A 13,126-nucleotide genomic window follows, 5' to 3' on the forward strand; every position below is an offset into this window, starting at 1 on the left:
TTAACCTCTCTTGTTGTCAGGCAAAAAGTTGTGATGGACCAAGCGGGCCCACAGATGGAAAGCACTGATATCGCTGATAACCGCTTAAGTGGGTGCGAGAGGACAACCACCACCGTTTTGCATGTGGGCCAAACATATATATATATGTTGAATACCCAAAATGCACAACTTTGATGTGCCACATGCCTCAAAAACCATAAACCATGCAACCACACAGAGTGAGGTTCATATCAAGCGTACTACATATGATGGTCCCCTTCCCCCCTCTTCACTGCATATTATATGCTCCTGCCGTAATATATGTACAACCCAAAAGAATCATCATCGATGGTGAAATTAATTAACCTCTCCCAATGTAGGTCAAAGTGATGCATGCATGCATCGACGATGGCCTCGTGGGCCCACAGATGGAAGTGTCACACGTGAGTGTACTAGCTAGGATATGCATGTGGCCCAAAAAGGTGTTGTGTGATGTTTGAATAACCAATTTCACAATTTTGATGTGGCACATGCCTCGGTAACCAAAATGTCCCGACACTGAGTGAGGTGTACTTGTTCACGGATGTGTACGTATAGTATATATGCTAGTCCCCTCCTACCTCTTCGACGCGTACTATATACCACCATAACACAAACAAAAAAGATTCTACCTTGCTAGTCAAATTAACCTCACTATCGGCTGTTCGTCAAAGTGATGGACGACGACCTCGTGTGCCCACAGAAAGCGTCACACGCGAGTATCGAGTGTCGTGTAGGACAACCATCGACTGCATGTGGCCAAAACATTTATGTACGAAAGGATTGTGTAATGTTTTAAATAACGATTTCACGACTCTGATGTGGCTCCGGCCTACCTAACAAAACGGCCAACCCACATGGTGGCTCACAACTCGTAGTGTACTGCGAGCCATCCGCCACCCCAGACGCACACACCCACACCGCAATCCACCGCAACTACGATGCATGTTAAATTAATTATCCCGCGGTGAACATACATGTTACCAGAGGAGGGACGTTTTAATTTCAAAAAAATCACAGAGATCATTAAGACGTTTTAGTACATTGATTTAGTGATTTTCTATGGGTATAATGTGCAAAAATCAAATTTGAGCTACATGCACACGTGACAGTGCACCTAAATGGATTGCAAAAACACATGTGTCTCACTGGGTGCATGTTTACTCCCCGTGCAACAAATTTCAAACATTGAGAATCTTGATTTTTAAATTCTAGTACATCCAAAACTTATTTGAAGTTCATGAAACTTATCGTGTTGTCATATGGACACCAATACAAAGTGGCATTGTACTTTTTTGTCAAATTTGAGACCAGTTTTGATGTAATCTTCATCTAATTACAGATGGGAGATTATTAATAATTGGGAACCAATATCCCAAACGGATTATTTATTCGAACCGTGAGCGTTAGACCAACAATGGATACATGCCATGCTTCGGGTAAGCAATAAAGCGGCATCATTAATCTTCCAAATAGAAAAACAATATACGTGCCGCCGCGCAACCCGTGTGGCGTGCGAGCAGGCGTGAGTTGACGGGACGCATGCGAGCAATCCGCCGCGCAGGCAGACGGGGAGGTGTGCGTGTAGGTGTGTGAATTGACGAAGGCGTGCTCGCTACGCAGTGTCATCGGGAGGCGTGCGAGTAGCTGTGTGAAACTTTGGTAGGCATGCCAGCAGTCCGGTGCGTAGGCTCACCGGGAGGCGAGCCATCGGTTTGACCGCCGCCCGCCTCTCTCCCACAACTCCCACTACTCCATATTAATGGTGCGCCGAAGCGGCCGCAACCCCCATCCTCGCTACGCACACACAATCCTCTCTCTCTGCTTGCATCCTCGACGCCGCTCTCAGACCTCAAAGCCGTCAGTGTATGAGGATGCCGCCGAAGCACCCCATCGGAGGGAGTGGCGACGCCGGGGCTGCTAAAGCACCAGAGAACGGCGTGGAGATGGAGACAGAGGTTGCCGTCACCGTCGGCGAGTTATCGCTGCACCCTGACATCGTCGATGGCGTCGAGCTTCCACAGTCGGAGGCAGAGTTCCACACCGACTCCAACGACCACTACGGCGACGACTCCGACGACAACGGATAGCTGGTTAGTCATCTATACACATTTATGTGTCAAATAGATCATAGGGTTTCTCTGGTTACTCCAGCCTCCCCCTTTTTGGAATAGAAATCCTGTGGTTATGTTCTCCCAATCCATGAAATCTGAGTAAGTTTCGTTAGATCCGTGTAGTGTATTGATTGTTTGAATGGTACATGTGATAAGTGATTAGTTGTTTCATTTGTGCAAATGATTTCTGCTAGTAATCCGACTAGGGTTAGTGTCCGTGCTAATAATTCCTAGCCAGGACCTGACAATTGATTTTGAATGACCTACATATGCTTGTGCCATTATTTTCTTCAAGATTGGTCTGTACATAGACGATTGTGCTTGAAAACCGAACCATAATCCATGGATATGTATAAATAAATAGCCATAAATTCCTAATCCTACTTCACGGCATGTAATCAGTGATTTGATGCCAAATTTGTTTTACTATTTGTATAGGTGTTGTCTGACGATGTGGACCGCGAGGATGAAGATGCCCAGAGGAGGTACAAGAGGCGAATCCTGAGGGAGCTTTATGTGGGAATGCATAACAAGTGTATTAGGACCTGAAACGACGACTATGGATGCCCATTTTGCAACCACAAGCTTCATGACGCGTATCTAAGTGTTCTGGCGCATGCAAGAGGACGGGCCGTTGGCTCCTTCAAGCAGAAGTATTCTCGCAGGGTAGCGCACGGCGCGTACGCAGAGTACCTGGAGATGCTTCAGGATCGTGTCGGTCGCATGTGAGATGAGATGTGGGATGGATTGAACTATGTACACTTGAGTATGCTTAATGATGGTTGAACTATGCTTATGTACGTGTACGCTTATTATCTATGTCTGAGTATGTTAAATATTTCGCCAAATTTTGGTAAAAATTACAACGGGGGACCAATAAACCAGGACCGGGGTAGTACGTCAATCACACACGGTTCCCAAAATTGGAACCGTGTGCAATGACTTTCGTTTTGCCTGCTGCGTCAATCACACACGGTTCGCTCTAGCAAACCATCGCCCCCAAAATTCTTCGTAGGACAGAAAACCCTCACCACCCAATTCAAAATAGAAAAAAGAAAACCCTCACCATCCCCACATCACAAAAACCCTCACCCCGCCCGCCACCCCCTCGGCCCCTCTGGTACATTCCCCATTCACACTTGCACAAGCTCCTCCGCGTCTATGCCATGGCACCGCCTATCGCGGCGGTAAACACTTAGCTCGACGCCTGCCGCCGCCGCCAGGCTGCCAACAAAGCCCACCGCATTTTTCCACTTCCGCTTGCCGCCGCCTATCGCCATCGACTTTCTCGACACTGCTCGTGGTCGACCCAGCTCCGCTAGGTTGGGGAATCTGCCGTACTAAGGGTTCTTTCTCATGGACGACAAGGTAACTAATTTAACGAGATATTATCTCATCTCTTATCCTAGTTCATTTGCCTCCTTTAATCTTCCGGCGGAAATCGCCGTGAATTCATTTTTCTTCGAGCTGATTTGAGGGTTTTCTTTCATTCATAGAATGTACAGTGCTCCGACACTTCAGGACTTTGCGACCGCCACCAGAGATTCCATCTCATCGTACCAGATAACTTGAGGACGCACGTGGTATGTTCAATCTCACCCTAAATCGGTTGGCATGGCCTACTTTCCTGAACATATTCTAAATATTGCTACATTTGGATAAAAGGTGCCACATGCACCATATACGTTAAAGGGGATTTTCCCCCTCTTCTTTCTATATTAGGCAAATGAATGATGTATTGTTGTTTCAATTACTCTCATTTTTCCGTGACATCATGTTTACCCTATTTGTTTAATTATAGATTGTTGTCCTTCGATTTCAACTGTTGTACAGTTCTTTCAATTTGGGCCCATATTTGCATGTTACCATATTTTCTTTAACAATCCTACCATTTTCTGCAGGACATCCCTCGCTATGCAATAGATTATGTAGTGCACAATTTTTCCCTTTACATATATCAAGGCTCCACGGATGTCATACTGCACACAAACCATGGATTTACAATCGTTGCTACTGTAAGACTTGATGAACATGGTGACTCCTATTTTGGCACTGGCTTTTGGAATGAAATTGCAAAGTTTCATGTACTGAAAGCTGGCACTAAAATTGCACTACACATAAAAGAGCCTGGTCATGAGATATATGCTAACTTCCTTGACAGAATCATCCGTCCAGACTTTGTTCGAAGTAAGTTTTCCTTTCAACTATCTGCATATGTTGACTTACCCAGCAATGTTAAATGAATTGTGTAGTATTTAAGCAACCAATTGTTATTCCCTTTTCTTACTATATTCCTACCTAATAACTTCTAGTCACCAATACACTTTTCTATTGCCCTGTTTTAACTAAATATTCCCTGTACTCCCATTTCTATCATAAAGCGCCACTGACAAGGAGACTCCGGAGGTGGAGAACGGGGCTGCCAACAAGCGGAGGCGGGGCGAGCTAGAACCGCAAGTGACTCCAGCAGGCCTAGACTTAATCAGCAGCCTCCCCGATGATATGTTGAGAGTCATCGTCTCCCTCCTCCCAATCAAATATGGGGCGCGGACAACCCTCATTTCCTAGCGATGGCGCCTCCTATGGAACTCCAGCCCTCTCGACCTCATCAATACCCACGAGCTCTGCCATGGCTATCGCAAAAGCTTGGATGCGTTCTCCAAGATCCTCGGCAGTCACCTTGGCCCAACCAAAGGCCTTAGAATGGGCAAGTTCCGTTCCAACGGTAAGGACCGAGCCAAGCTTGACGACTGGTTCCGATCCCCCGCCCTAGATCAGCTCGAGGAGCTCACTTTTGATGATGGGCATATGCGGTTGCTGCCAACGTCCGCACTCTGCCTCACGCCCACGTTGCGTGTCGCCAAGTTTAGGAACTGCCATTTCCCGCCCCTTAATGACGCGCCCGCTCTTATTCTACCATGACTGAAGCACCTCAAGCTCTTCGCCGTCTGCCTCTCAAAGGGTGACATGGAGAGCCTGCTCCGTGGCCGTACTGCACTCGAGTACCTTCGTCTTCAGGCGATCAATGGGTTGAGTACCTCCCACATCACCTCCGTGACTCTTCGGACTATTTATGTGTTTTGCTGGTGCGGCAGGAAGACATTACAAAAGGTGGACCATGGTATGGTCATCCAGAACACACCTGCACTTGAGAGATTACTTGTAGTTGATCAAGAAGGTCCAACAAGAATCAATGTCATTTCTGCGCCTAAATTGACAGTGGTGGGCTACTCGTCTGACAAATACTCCGAACTTGTTATTGGATCCACACCCGTTCAGGTACAATAGCCGCCTTCTACCTCTCCTTCTACAAATTAACATTATTTCTAATTTTGAAGATGTTTGATCGTCTGTCATTCATAAAATGATTCCGACAAGCTTGAGCCCGAAACTACGCACAGTGAAGGTCTTGGCACTAGAATCTATCGGCCCCGACCTGGAGCAAGCTAACAGTTTCCTGAGATGCTTTCCGTGCCTAGAGAAGCTATATATCGAGGTGATGTTCCTTTCCTGTTAAATGTTAACCATAAGGGAGTTCAATTTGTGACACATTTTTCCAAGTTTACAATGACAATGTACTACGATTTCTGAAGGTTCTTTTGGAGGATTTCAGTACATACATGTCCCCCCCCATATTGGTGGCTTGATCCATATGGTTACAATCAATAAGCATTTCCCTTTGGATTCATTTGTACTAGTTTTCTTAGGGAACTCTTCATCCACTCCAACCTCTTGTGAAGAAGGCTACATTTTTCTAGAATGTAATCAAATGCCCATGTTAATCATGTCAGATCAAAGATGGCATGTTAGTGCATTTTACAAATCCTGCAAACCAAATAGCTAGGCTTGTAGTAATGTTCAAAAATGCATGTAGGCACTAACACGTTTTCTTCTTTTGCAGATAAGATTAGGCCCAGTGGTGGATAATGTGATACAGTATAACAATCACGTCGAATGCCTAGATCTGCATCTCTCGGAAATTACTTTGAACTCCTACCGAGGGACCTTATCGGAGATTATATTCGCCAGGTTCTTGTTCTCAGAGCAAGGGTGCTGAAGGCAATGAGGTTTGCCCTACATTTATTTCGCAAAAATGGATGGTTTGTTGATCAGCGCCGGCACCTGCGGCAGAATGGAGTAGGCTCCAAAAGTGCGGAATTTCATTTTGGAACTTCAGATGATAGAGTAATCAGAAGTCATCGTGTCAACCCCATACATGACTTCTCAGTGGCTGGCCCCTTTGCAAAAATTGTGAGGTTTCGAAGCCAGAAATAGAAGCGGTGATATAAGTTTGAACCTATCTGATATCCATGTTCAGCGGATCAGCGCGAGCGTTTGCAGCTGATGAGCTGAATTTCATTTCTAATATCAGTTTGACCCTTGTAATCTTTGAATTTGAGCCATATAACTCTGGATTTTGAACCTTCTAACATTTCGAGCTTTTGTGGTACAATCGTTGAAATGGCATCGTACGAGACTCGTATATTGCTAGCACTATTTTGACCTTAATATGCAATGGTCTTAGATTTTATTAATTATTCTCAAATCAGTTTACCTTGTCGATCTCATAGCACACGATCTGTATAGCTAACTCGACAGCGATCTTCGACATTATTGCACATAGTTGGTTTCTTCCACCGTGTGCACTGTAGAGCGCAGAATTAATTATTGCACTCGAGTGTCCATCATCACCCTTCTGTGTAACTTTGACCTCATCACCCAAGGGTAAACTTATGACCGAAGTCATTCCACACACTTTGTTTTTACAAAGCTTTTTGCCAATAAACGCCCAAGATTTGTCCCTCTTCTAGCCGACGCGTGGCCAAACTAGCCGGGCGGGAAGCTTGCGCGGTAAACAACACGGTAGTGCGGGAACAGGCTCACGGATGATACATTTGGCGCCTCTTCGAGCCCACGCGTGCGGTGCGGTGTTGTCAAGCGTTCACTGGATTCTGGAATCCTCCGCTATGAACGTCGTGACAAGACGTGACGATTACACACCGGCCGGCCCCCATTTATTAAAGCGGCCATTTAACCTACCCTTGTGTCTCTTCAACCTTTCGATCGCGCCCCACCATTGCAAGAAGCACACCCACCACAAGAAATTCTTAGAGGGTATCCTGCATGGCTCCAATGGCGCTCCGAGCGGCTGCCGACGACGAGCAGCAGTTCACCATGTGTGCCGTGGTGGACACCCACAGAAGGTTCATGGACCTCTCGGTGGTGTACACCAACGATTCGGTCTGGGTGGAGCATTCCATCCACATCATCGAGCTGTTGCTGGCCGAGGAGAAGTACAAGGTGGTCGGGTTCGACCTCGAGTACACCCGTGCTCGTGTCGGGTCTCATCCCAAGGTTGTCGTCGCCCAGATGTGCGTGCGCCACCACGTCCTCGTCTACCACTACTGCCTGGCCACAAGTCCTTGTGAGCATTTCACCAGGTTTGTCAACAGCCCCCACTACATGTTCGCTATGGTGGACATCACCAATGATGTAAAGGCGCTCGAGAGTTCGGGTATCGCCTGCCAGAATCTTGTCGACATCCAAGGCCAATACAAGATCAGGAGCAGCAAGGAGCATGAGAAGGACTCACTGGTTCACCTCGCCGAGGCCATCATCGACCCCTACTACAAAGACATGAAGGATTCATGCAACAAGGACAAGCGTGCCTGACACTCGGCCTGGATGGAGAAACTCGACAAAGCTCACGTCGTGTACGCGGCCAAGGAGGCGTACACGAGCTACGACATGTACAGACGGATCATTGACATGAGGAAGTGCCTCCTTCCCCAAAACGGCCAGGGATCCAGCCGGAAGCAGAGCAATGGCAAGTGTCGTTGCAACAATAAGTAGATGATTAGATCCTCGTTTCTCCTACTTTAGTATGCATGTAAATGTTATGTGTGTAGTCACTTGTGTAATTGTATGCTTAATTTGGTTATGCAATGCTGTCTTTTTAAGTATATCTATTGATGCTCTATAGACAGAGCGTAGATGGTGTGCGGACAAAGAAAACGGACTCCAAATTCGATGAAGGAGGGTTGGTGATGACGAAAATCGAAGATCCCCCTCTCCGGAGCCCAAAACGGACTCCAGATCTGGCCTTCCGTTGAAGAACAGGAGGTGGCGGCGGCTCCGTATCGCGAAACGAGATAATTCTTCCTCCCTGATTTTTTCTGGAAAAATAGGTATTTATGGAGTTGAATTCAGGGTCTGCGGGGCCACCAGGTGGGCACAATCCGCCTGGGCCCGCCTGAGGGGGCGCGCCCTGGTGGGTTGTGCTCACCCAGGGGGGCCCCCTCCGGTGGTTCTTGGCTCCAGTATTTTTCTTTTATTGTATAAAAATTCTCCAAAAAGTTTCGTTCCAATCTGAGAACTTTTATTTCCGCACAAAAACAACACCATGGTAGTTCTGCTGAAAATAGCGTCAGTCCGGGTTAGTTTCATTCAAATCATGCAAATTAGTGTCCAAAACAAGAGGAAAAGCATTAGGAAAAGTAGATACAATAGAGGCGTATCATTGGCATGCCTGTTGTCTCAGTTAAAATAGGAGATCACTGTTATCATGGTTTATGTGATTTAGGTGCTAGCGTGAGTGCTATTCCTTTTACCTTATACCAAGAAATTATGAATGACATAGCACCCGCTGAAATAGAAAACATAGATGTTACAATTAAACTTGCTAATAGAGACATCAAACCACTTGGTATGGTTAGAGATGTTGAAGTCTTGTGTGGGAAAACAAAATATCCTATTGATTTTCTTGTTCTTGGTTCCCCACAAGATGACTTTTGTCCCAATTTCCTTGGTAGACCTTTCTTGAACACTGTCAGTGCTACTATAGATTGTCATAAACAAACTGCCAGTGTTAGCTTTGGTGATGAGTCTCATGAATTTAATTTCTCCAAGTTTAATAGACAACCCCATAAGAAAGAATTACCTAGTAAGGATGAAATAATTGGTCTTGCTTCTACTATCGTGCCTCCTACTGATCCACTCGAACAATATTTGCTACACCATGAAACTGATACGCATATACATGAAAGAAATGAAATTGATAAAATCTTCTTTGAACAATGACATCTACTTAAACACAATTTGCCTATCGAAACTTTAGGAGGTCCTCCTCCACCTAAAGGTGATCCTGTGTTTGAATTAAAACAATTGCCTAGCACTCTGAAATATGCTTATCTTGATGAGAAAAAGATATATCATGTTATTATTAGTGCTAACCTTTCAGAACATGAAGAAGAAGATTATTGAAAATTCTGAAGAAGAACCAAGATGCTATTGGATATACTCTCGATGATCTTAAGGGCATTAGTCCCACTCTATGTCAACACAAGATTAATGTTGAACCTGTTGCTAAACCCGTTGTTGATCATCAATGACGCTTGAACCCTAAGATGAAAGAGGTGGTAAGAACTGAAATACTAAAACTTTTGGAAGCATGTATAATCTATCCCATAGCTGATAGTAGATGGGTAAGTCCCGTTCACTGTGTCCCTAAGAAGGGAGGTATTACTATTGTTCCTAATGATAAAAATGAACTTATTCCACAAAGAATTGTTACTGGCTATAGAATGGTAATTGATTTTCGAAAATTAAATAAAGCAACTAGAAAAGATCATTACCCTTTGCCTTTTATTGATCAAATGCTAGAAAGATTATATAAGCGCGCACACACTTCTGGTTTCTTGATGGATATTCTGGTTTTTCTCAAATACCTGCTTCACAACCTGATCAAGAGAAAACCACCTTTACTTGTCCTTTTGGAACTTATGCTTATAGATGTATGCCTTTTGGTTTATGCAATGGACCTGCTACCTTTCAAAGATGTATGACTGCTATATTCTTTGATTTTTGTGAAAAGATTGTTGAGGTTTTCATGGATGACTTTTCTGTTTACGGAACTTCTTTTGATGACTGCTTAAGCAACCTTGATCGAGTTTTGCAGAGATGTGAGCAAACTAATCTTGTCTTGAATTGGGAGAAGTGCCACTTTACGGTTAATGAAGGCATTGTCTTGGGACATAAACATTCTGAACGAGGTATGAGGTGGATAAAGCTAAACTTGATGCAATTGATAAAATGCCATGCCCTGGAGATATTAAAGGTATTCGTAGTTTTGGTCATGCTGGTTTCTGTAGGAGGTTTATTAAAGACTTCTCTAAAATTTCTAGGCCTCTTACAAATCTTTTACAAAAGGATGTTCCATTTGTTTTTGATGATGATTATGTAGAAGCCTTTGAAACACTTAAGAAAGCCTTAATTGCTGCACCTATTGTTCAACCACCTAATTGGAACTTGCCTTTTGAAATTAAGTGTGATGCTAGTGATTAAGATGTTGGTGTTGTTTTAGGACAAAGAGTTGATAAAAAATTAAATGTTATCCATTATGCTAGTAAAACTCTAGACAGTGCCCAAAGAAATTATGCTACAACTGAAAAAGATTTTTTAGCAGATGTGTTTGCTTGTATAAATTCAGATCATATATTGTTGATTCCAAAGTAATTGTTCACACCGATCATGCTGCTATAAAATATCTTATGGAAAAGAAAGATGCTAAGCCTAGACTCATTAGGTGAGTTCTCTTGTCGCAAGAATTTGACTTACATATTACTGATAGGAAAGGAGCTGAGAACCCCATAGCTGACAACTTGTCTAGGTTAGAAAATATTCTTCATGAACCACAACCCATTGATGATAGTTTTCCTGATGAGCAATTAGCTGTAATAAATGTTTCTCATAACACTCCTTGGTATGCTGACTATGATAATTATATTGTTGCTAAATATATACCACCTAGTTTCACCTACCAGCAAAAGAAAAAATTCTTCTATGATTTAAGACATTACTTTTGGGATGACCCACGTGTTTATAAAGAATGAGTAGATGGTATTATGAGAAGTTGTGTACCTAAGCATGAACAGGGACAAATCCTAGGGAAATGTCATTCCGAAGCTTATGGAGGATATCATGCGGGAGATAGAACTGCTCACAAGGTATTGCAGTCTTGTTTTTATTGGCCTACTCTCTTCAAGGATGCTCGTAAGTTTGTTTTATCTTGTGATGAATGTCAAAGAATTGGTAATATCGGTAAGTGTCAAGAAATTCCTATGAATTATTCTCTTGCTGTTGAACCATTTGATGTTTGGGGTTTTGATTACATGGGACCTTTTCCTTCCTCTAATGGGTATACACATATTTTGGTTGTTGTTGATTATGTTACTAAGTGGGTAGAAGTTATTCCAACTAGTAGTACTGATCATAACATTTCCATTAAAATGCTTAAAGAAGTTATTTTCCCAAGGTTTGGAGCCCCTAGATATTTAATGACTAATGGTGGTTCACACTTTATTCATGGTGATTTCCGTAAAATGCTTGCTAAATATGATGTCAACCATAGAATTACATCACCTTATCATCCTCAGTCTAGTGGTCAAGTTGAACTTAGCAATAGAGAAATAAAACTAATATTACAAACAACTGTTAATAGGTCCCGAAAGAATTGGTCTAAGAAATTGGATGATGCACTTTGGGCTTATAGAACAGCTTATAAAAATTGTATGGGTATGTCTCCTTATAAAATGGTTTATGGAAAAGCTTGTCATTTGCCTTAGAACATAAAGCATATTGGGCAATCAAAGAACTCAACTATGATTTCAAACTTGCCGGAGAAAATAGGTTATTTGATATTAGCTCACTAGATGAATGGCGAACCCAAGCCTATGAAAATGCCAACTTATTTAAAGAAAACGTTAAAAGGTGGCATGGCAAAATAATCCAAAAGCGGGAATTTAAAGTTGGAGAATATGTTCTTTTGTACAACTCTTGTTTCAGATTCTTTGCAGGAAAACTTCTCTCCAAATGGGAAGGACCATATATTATCGAAGAAGTTTATCGTTCTAGATCTATCAAAATAAATAATGCCGAAGGTACTAACCCGAAGGTTGTCAATGGGCAAAGAATAAAACATTATATCCCAAGTACGCCCATCAATGTTGAAAGCAATATTATCCAAACTATGACAACGGGAGAACACATAAAATAAACCTTCCGGAACACTCCAAAATCTTGAAAAACAGAAGGTAAGTGATATGGTAAGTAAACGGACTCCAAAAAATCCGCAAAAACATTTTTTGTCAGTTTTGGAATATTAAAAAAATTAGGAAAGTAAGAAACAACTAGGAAGGCAACCCTGGTGGCCACAAGACACCAGGGCGCGCCTGGCTTGCCAGGCGCGCCCAGGTGGGTTGTGCCCACCTCGGTTACCTTCCGGACTCGGTTTTCTCCCATTTGCTTGTTTCCAAGATAAAAAAATCTTTATATACCCCCCGAACCTATTGACCACCGTATCACGGAGAAATCTCTCGTTCTTCTTTCTTATTGTTTTTCTATCAGAGTTTTTCAGGCCAGGCATCATGTCTTCTCCCTCCTCCAACAACGTAGAAGAAGATGCTTGGTTGAAGAAGATAGAACTAAAGAGAGAAGAACCAAAGGAAGTCTTCAAGGAGGACAAGTGCAAGGAAGCCGTTGGAGACCAAGCGCCAGTAGTAGAGCAATCCTTGCCTGCTGAGGAAGAAGATATCCTTGAACCTTATTATGATCACCTTACCCCCACTGAGATTGAAGCCTTTCGGATCATGGAAATGGTTCGTGTGAAAAATAAATATCTTACTCGTGAAAATATTCTATTGCAAGAGCATATCATTGCCCTCCGGAGCGTCATCCGTAGATTGGAGTATCTTTTGACCCTGAAGGACAAGATCACTACTACCTCATCATCGTCACCTCCTTCTTCTTCACCACCAAAGGAGACTTGAGTTCATGGTATGCGCACTCCCCTTGGCTTGTGCCAACCTTGGGGGAGGTGCCCCGGTATCGTATCACCACCATTATCTTTGCCTTTATTTATCTTAGTTCAATAATTAGTTATCATTTGAGTTAGTTGAATAAAAGTTTAGTTCAATCTTTCTTCGAGTGTTTACTTA

The sequence above is a fragment of the Aegilops tauschii genome, chromosome 4, assembly GCF_002575655.3.
Source record: "Aegilops tauschii subsp. strangulata cultivar AL8/78 chromosome 4, Aet v6.0, whole genome shotgun sequence".
Taxonomy (NCBI): domain Eukaryota; kingdom Viridiplantae; phylum Streptophyta; class Magnoliopsida; order Poales; family Poaceae; genus Aegilops; species Aegilops tauschii.